General features: G+C 40.2%; 1 pseudogene; it reads right to left on the minus strand.

Annotated features, from left to right (window-relative positions):
* Positions 1-2,018: 2,018 nt before the first annotated feature.
* On the minus strand, positions 2,019-4,585 carry LOC120146438 (annotated as a pseudogene).
* Positions 4,586-7,815: the final 3,230 nt, after the last annotated feature.

Here is a 7,815-nt window from a genome sequence, read left to right on the forward strand (position 1 = left end):
ACTAAATGAAAATGGATGCAAGAGAGGAACCTCAATGTTTACGTGGTGGTGGTGCTTTGGAGGTGCTAGCAGCTCCTCGTCGGGTGCGCTTTCGGATAGGTGCTGGGCTGGACTCGGAAGAAGTGGAGTAATAGTGCGCAATGCGTCCATCCGTGGTCTTGGTGCGGTGACCACTACGTTGTGCATGAGAAGGATTGGGTGCTGGGACGGGGCTGGGTGTTTCTTCGATAGGGACAGTGGGCGGATATTCATGAGTCTCGGACCGGTGTGTATCAGGAGTAGGGTCAGCAGCAGGAGGATCGGGTGCATCGTGCTCAGGCTCTGGAGATGCCTCGGCATTGAATGCCTGGCAGAATTTCGTCTGGGAAACCAGGGAAATTCCGTTGACCGTGGGGAATAATTTCTTGAAATAACGATTCCACCATAGCATCTCTATGCTTCACGTATCCAAAGAAATTACGGATGTCACCGTGTAAAGCATGCAGTTGAGCTTGAGTCTGCGTCATAGCTTCCTCGAGAGCAAGTAACCTTGCCTCGGCATTCGATTCTGCAGCACCTGCAGATTGCTCATGAACATGGTCTTTAGACTTGGGATTTTCAAGTCCTAATAATAGTGGAAGTCTAGCCCTAGTGATGCCCGATAATCCAGGTAAAATTTCATCAAAAGCATTTTCCTCAACCTTTTTCTTACGACATAAAGCGGTAATTAAATTAGGAAACACCAAAGCACTTGTCTTTTTACCCAAACAGTCATGAACTTGCTGAACAATAATACGACCCACATCGATCGGATGGGATACTATCATAGAATGTAAAAGCAATAATCGTGAAAGTGATACCGTAGTGTTGTGGGAAGTGGGCATAAGTTTATGCTTGAGAAAGTGATTCCATAACTTTGCGCGCGGCTGAAGACGTTCTCGGTTGATCGAGTATCTACTCGTTTGTCGTCCATTCCACTCAGTGTTTTCAAAACAAAGGTCCTCCAAGACCCCATCGTATGTGTTGCTATCGGCTTCCTCTTCAAACATGGCATGGCCGTCTACTACCTCCTGTAAATGAAAATAACGATTAATAGCAGTGGATGTAAAATGGATTTGCTTACCTCGAACGAAGATGGAGTGTTGATTGGGCTTGGAAATGTTCGCATAGAACTCCTTAACTAATGAGGCGTTCACCGAACCAGGATGACGGGCAAACTTCTGCCACTTGAGCGGCGTCACGATGTTCATAACATCGAGTCCAAAACCACCATCGGTTTCCTCGGTAAAAATAAATCCCAACTCAAAAAAGAGTTTTCGGTTCTTGAAGTTTTGGAACCGAGCCTTGGCCTCATCGTTCTCAAACTGTTGCCAATCGGTCGTGTCGGTTGGAGCTGGTCTTGAGGGCACCATTTTCAGTGTTTTTGAAGTAAGAAAAATAGAAAATGAAGAAACTTTTGAAAGCTTTAAAAACTTGGATGTATTTTGGCTATAGAGAGAATAACAAAAGAAGAAGATGAATGAAGGAAAGAGAAAAAGTAAAAGTTAAAATGAAAGAGAAAAATTAATAAAGAAAGAGAAAAGAAAAAGTTAAAAATTTAAGAGGGAAAATGTGTGATAGGACAGTTAAGAGAGGATTGAGTGGGTGGGGGTTTGTGCATGGAAGGAAAAAAAACTGCCAAAAGGTAATGGTGGTGATAGGACAAGTCTGTGGAAAGAGAAAAAGAAATGTCAGAAATTAAATTAAATAAAAAGAAACAAATCAAAAGAATATCTCTCCAATTAATGCTTTGTCCTTTCCTCCCTTTGGTAACCGCTCCTTGTACGGTTTGCATCAATGTGGTCCCTACAAATCAAACAAAAAATTAATTACAAAATAAAATAAAATAAAACTAAAGAAAAAACTTGAATGTTAAATTTTATTTATGCACAGACACAAATTCGATGCCGAGGCATCGAATTTTGGTTCTCCTCTGAGCACGCTTTAGTATCGTGCAGCCTTAACACGTCCTTGTTGTGCGGTGATGGAATTCCATTGTAGGCTTTCAGACACTGACCATTGACTTTGAAGATCTTCCCATTGTCTATTCTCTTGATATCAACAGCTCCATGGGGATAGACATAATGCACCTCAAATGGCCCTGACCATCGAGATTTTAGCTTCCCAGGAAAGAGTTTAAGTCTGGAGTTGTAAAGCAAGACTTGTTTCCCCACATGAAAATGCCGTGGCATCAGTTTTTGGTCATGCCACTTCTTGGTTTTCTCCTTGTATATCCGAGCATTCTCATATGCTTGTGCTCTAAACTCTTCCATTTCATTAAGTTCTAATAATCTCTGCTCCCCAGCTAGTTGATCATCGAAATTCAATCGCTTGATAGCCCAATAAGCTTTATGTTCAAGCTCAACCGGGAGATGACAAGATTTCCCATATACTAGCTTGAAGGGTGACATCCCCAAAGGAGTTTTAAATGCTGTTCTGTACGCCCAAAGTGCTTCATCCAACTTTGGCGACCAATACTTTCGCTTTGGGTTCACCACTTTCTCTAAAATCTGCTTGATCTCTCGATTAGATATCTCAGCTTGGCCATTTGTCTGCGGATGATATGTCGTGGCAATCTTGTGTCGAACTCCATATCTCAACAATGCCTTGGCAATCAACTTGTTATCAAAATGGGTTCCTTCATCACTGATGATAGCACGAGGTACTCCAAACCGAGTGAAAATATACTTGTGCAAAAACTTGAGTACGGTCTTGGAGTCATTCTTTGAAGTTGCTATTGCTTCCACCCACTTTGACACATAATCTACAGCAAGCAATATATATAATTTTCCTTCAGAAGATGGGAATGGTCCCATGAAATCAATGCCCCACACATCAAACAGCTCTATCTCCAAAATATTTTGCAGCGGCATCTCATGTCGTCTGGAGATGTTTCCAGTCTGTTGGCATTGATCACATCCTTTGTAAAATGCTTGGGCATCTCTAAACAAAGTTGGCCAGTAAAAGCCTGATTGCAGGACCTTAGCAGCAGTCCTTGCTCCACCAAAATGGCCTCCACTTGGGGCCGAATGACAATGGTACAAAATATCACTTTGCTCCTCTTCAGGTACACATCGTCTAATGAGCTGATCGGCACAATGTTTGAACAGATATGGCTCATCCCAAAAATAGTGCCTTGCATAGTGCTTGAACTTCTTTTTAGCCTGACTATTCAAATCAAAAGGCACAATTCCACTAACAAGAAAATTAACAAGGTCAGCGTACCACGGGATTGCCGCGGCATATAAAATTTTCTCATCAGGAAATTCCTCTTGGATATCTACAGTGTCATGGCATTCAGAATTGTTCTCTAGCCTAGATAAGTGATCAATAACTTGATTTTCAGTTCCTTTTCTATCTACCACCTCTAAGTCAAATTCTTACAAAAGTAAGATCCACCTAATAAGTCTAGGCTTGGCATCCTTTTTGTTCACTAAGTATTTTATAGCCGAATGATCAGTGTGAACAATAACTTTAGTGCCTATTAGGTAAGGTCTAAATTTATCAAAAGAAAATACTACGGCAAGTAATTCTTTCTCAGTGGTGGTGTAGTTCAATTGTGCTTCATTTAAAGTGCGGCTAGAGTAATAAATAACATAAAAGATTTTACCTCGGCGTTGCCCCAAAACAGCTCCTACGGCATAATCGCTTGCATCACACATCAGCTCAAATGGTGATGTCCAGTCGGGAGGGACTACAATGGGTGCCGAGATCAGTTGTCTCTTTAGCTCAGTAAACGCGCCGAGGCATAATTCGTCAAACACAAAGGGTTGGTTTTATTGAAGTAATGTGTGCACAAGGGTTTAGAAATCTTAGAGAAATCTTTGATAAACCTTCTATAGAATCCAGCATGTCCAAGAAAACTTCTTATTTCCTTGACCGAAGTTGGTGGTGGCAATTTTTCAATCACTTCAATCTTTGCCTTGTCCACCTCAATACCCTTGTGTGAAATTTTGTGGCCTAATACAATACCTTCAGTCACCATGAAGTGACATTTTTCCCAATTTAAGACCAACTCAGCCTCCTCGTATCTCTTGAGAACTTTTGCTAAATTGCCGAGGCATTGTTCAAAATCATCCCCACAAACAGAAAAATCATCCATGAAGATCTCCAAAAAATCCTCAACCATATCTGAAAATATAGCTTGCATGCAGCGCTGAAACGTTTTCGGGGCATTACAGAGTCCAAAAGGCATCCTCCTAAAGGCAAAAGTGCCATAGGGACAAGTAAATGTAGTCTTCTCCTGGTTCTCTGGTGCGATGGCAATTTGATTGTACCCCGAGTACCCATCCAAAAAGCAATAGAATGCTTTGTCGGCCAATCGATCCAACATTTGGTAGATGAAAGGTAGAGGAAAGTGGTCCTTCTTCGTAGCTTTGTTGAGTTTTCTATAGTCCATACATATCCTCCATCCAGTCACAGTGTGAGTGGGTAATAGCTCATTATCCTTATTCGTAACCACCGTCGTGCCTCCTTTCTTCGAAACACATTGGACAGGGCTCACCCATGAGCTATTGGAGATAGGGTAGATCACTCCATCATCAAGCCATTTCAGAATTTCTTTCATCACCACTTGCTTCATAACAGTTAGTCTTGATATATACAAATGTCACGGCAATGGATATGTGTATGCTGGTGGATGCGGATTGATGGTGTGATGGTGTAGCAAATGGAAATGCAGTGGCAATGATGGATGTTTAATGTTGAGTATGGTGAAATGTTGAGGCAATGAGAAATGGTAAAGACAATAAAAATAAATAAATAAAATAAGAAGAAAATAATCCTCACCTGACAAGCTTCCAATGAAATGAATGGTAAGGATTGGTCTAAGGTTGCTAAACTTATTTCTCAAGTATATTTAAGCTATCTTGTCTTTACTTACTCGACAGGGCTTTCCTAAGGTGTTCAAAAGAACCTAACAGAATAGGATGCCAAGGCATCTGCTCTCACTCAACGATGTTGGACAGCCTACCCTATTGATAAAGACACCCTTTTTAGTCGTTGAAATGCTATCCTAGTCTCTTTCGAGATCTAAGGGATTAAGTTATAATATTCCTAGGCCGGTTCAAAGCCCCTTGAAAATACCATAACCCATTGCTTATGAGGATCTTATCTTGCGTTTCTTCCGAATACTTACAAGTATTTTTAGCTTAGGATTCTTCCGAATACCTAACCTTCATCTAAGAGATGGACATTTCCATGCCTCTTACAAGCCTAGATGGTGAAGCATTCATAAGCAAAGAAAATAAAGAACCCAAAATAAACTTAAATATACCTTAAAAAATAAAGTTTAAACAATCGTTCAACCAACCACCACCAAATAAGTTAGTTCATGGTGGGGTTCGAAATATCCAAACACAAAGTCATGAAAATATTCATTCCAACAACCCACAAATTAATAGAAAATTAGCAGCAAAAGGGAAGTGAGAAGAAGCCTTCGACGCGCCATCGGAGGTCTCCTCTCGGCCACCACAAACCACCTAGCTCGCTAGCTCCTTCCGGTGCCTAGCTGGCCACTCCTTGGAGCTTTATCAATGGAGGAATATCCCAAGGAAGAAGAAATAAAAATGTGATTTTTTCTACTCTATGCGTGTGCTCTCTCCTCTTTTTTTTCTTCTCTCCCATGAGGTGTCATATATAATAAAAATATCTAGGGGTAATGATGAGGTTGTTGGGTGCAAAATACCTCTCATACCCCTAGAATCACACGTTGTGCATGAACCTTATCCTCCAAGTGGCAGTGGTCCTTTGGCAGCTCTGGCAGGCGGTTACAGCAGTGCTTCACGTGCAGAGACAGCTGTCCAGTGCCAGGTTTCCTTATGCAGAAATATCTTTTTGTCTTTTTCTGCACCAGAAATGCCAAGGCATTTCAATATGCTTTAGCAACGTGTGATGCCGCAACATTACTTCCCAAAGAATCCTTTTTCTTGCTATTCCCTGCACACCATAGACAAACTGCACCTTTCCCTCAAACAGCACCATTAAGAAATAAAATAGCACAACCACCACAAATGCAACTATATGCAACTACATGATCCTAAAATGACTAAAATGAGCTTTTAAAAAAACAATAACTCAAGTGAAAAAGGCTTTAAAAGTAGCCTTTTTAGGAAGTTAACAATACGTTTATTCAAAAATAAGTCTATTGTCACTCTTACAATTATGGGGTCAAAGTTATCTTTTAATCAAAACAAGTGTTCTGAAATTTGGTTCAGAGCTTTTTGTATTTGCATGTCTCAATCTATATGCTCATCTCTCTCATTTTTAGGAGAGCATGGAAAATGAAACGAATGGCAGCCTCTTTTTATTGCTTGCTTATTTCCATTGGCATTTGTTGATATTTTTTTCTTCCCTCTCAATCTTGATGCTTCTAAACCCTATAGACAACTATTGTTAAAGATGGTAGCTAAATTTAGGTGCACTAATGACTTCTAAACTTTTGCAGACAGTATCTGAAATAAAGTTGAAGGTTGAACTAGTCTTTGGTTGATCAAACTTTTGTCCTCCCAAATTGCACAAGGCAGAGTTTACAGTTCTGGTATGACTGGTTTTGCCTTTCACTGTTGGTACTTTCCCCTTAGTCCAAATCATCTAGTTCATCAGTTGTGTTGATATTTGATTCTCAAGGATATTGTGTGGTCCCTTTGTTTCCAGCACAATAAGTGGGAAAAGCATTAGGCACTGACTTGGGCATAACTAAGACACATAACCTTAGTTTCTGTTGTACTTTAGTAAATGTTTTGTGCATCAATTATATTTTTTCCGATTGCACTGCTTGCTCATATGTACTACGTATATCACAACCACCCACGCTTTCTTTAGTTTTTTTCTATTGGTATGCTGTAGTCTGAACTATAGTTGTAGGTTAGCAATTAGCATTAGAGACCTCAGCAACCCTCCTCTCCTCTCCCCTTGGACTACAACAGTATTTCTCTAAGCTAAAACTCCAAAGTCATGCTCTTCTCTGTAATAAGATAACTTAAGTTTTTTATCTGTTATGTCTTGAACTATGCATAAAAGGAATACCAGTAACATTTGTCTAAATTCTATAAAGTATCTCACGAGTAATGTGAGAGTTACTTATCCGAGAAATTCTGACCCGACTCTAGAAATGAAATTGGGATATGTTACTGCTCTATGAACTTATTCTCGTATCCAAGGTTAAATTGATTCCACAAGGATAATTCTGTTCTGATTCTTTTATTGGAATGAGGGAGAGTTCTAACGAGAATGTATACTTAATTGGTTAAGGATTAGTAGAGGACTCATACTTCTATAAAAGCTACTTGAGGATATGGAAGAACTGATGGAAACTTCATTTATGCATTTTTGTAACAAGAATGAATTTCGAGGATGAAATTCTTTTAAGGAGGAGAGAATTGTCCCACCCCAATTTAGGGGTCAAATTATAAGATTGTGAAGTATGATAGCTATTGTGTAGACTTGATGATAATTGAGGGACCCAATCTTGAATTAACCCATTTATATTTGGTTAGATAAAACCCGGTTAATTTCCCCTAAATTCCCAAATTGGAAAAAAAGCCCAAAATCAATTACCCTTTCCCCGCCGGCCCATCTTTACTGCCTCGATCCGCCGCCCTCCGGCCATCTTTCACCGCTTTAACACCACCTATAGAGTAACCTTCGAATGATGAACAAAACCCGACCGCCCTCGTTCTGGTTGGCCCTGCCGATCACCAGAGATGAAAGATTAAAGCTTCAACAAAAAACCAAAACTCTGCTTCGGTTTTTGAAGATTTTCAGTCGATTTCGTCATTGGTTGGCTACACCGCCACC

The sequence above is a fragment of the Hibiscus syriacus genome, unplaced genomic scaffold (genome assembly GCF_006381635.1).
Source record: "Hibiscus syriacus cultivar Baekdansim isolate YM2019G1 unplaced genomic scaffold, ASM638163v2 tig00002511_pilon, whole genome shotgun sequence".
In the NCBI taxonomy this organism is placed as follows: domain Eukaryota; kingdom Viridiplantae; phylum Streptophyta; class Magnoliopsida; order Malvales; family Malvaceae; genus Hibiscus; species Hibiscus syriacus.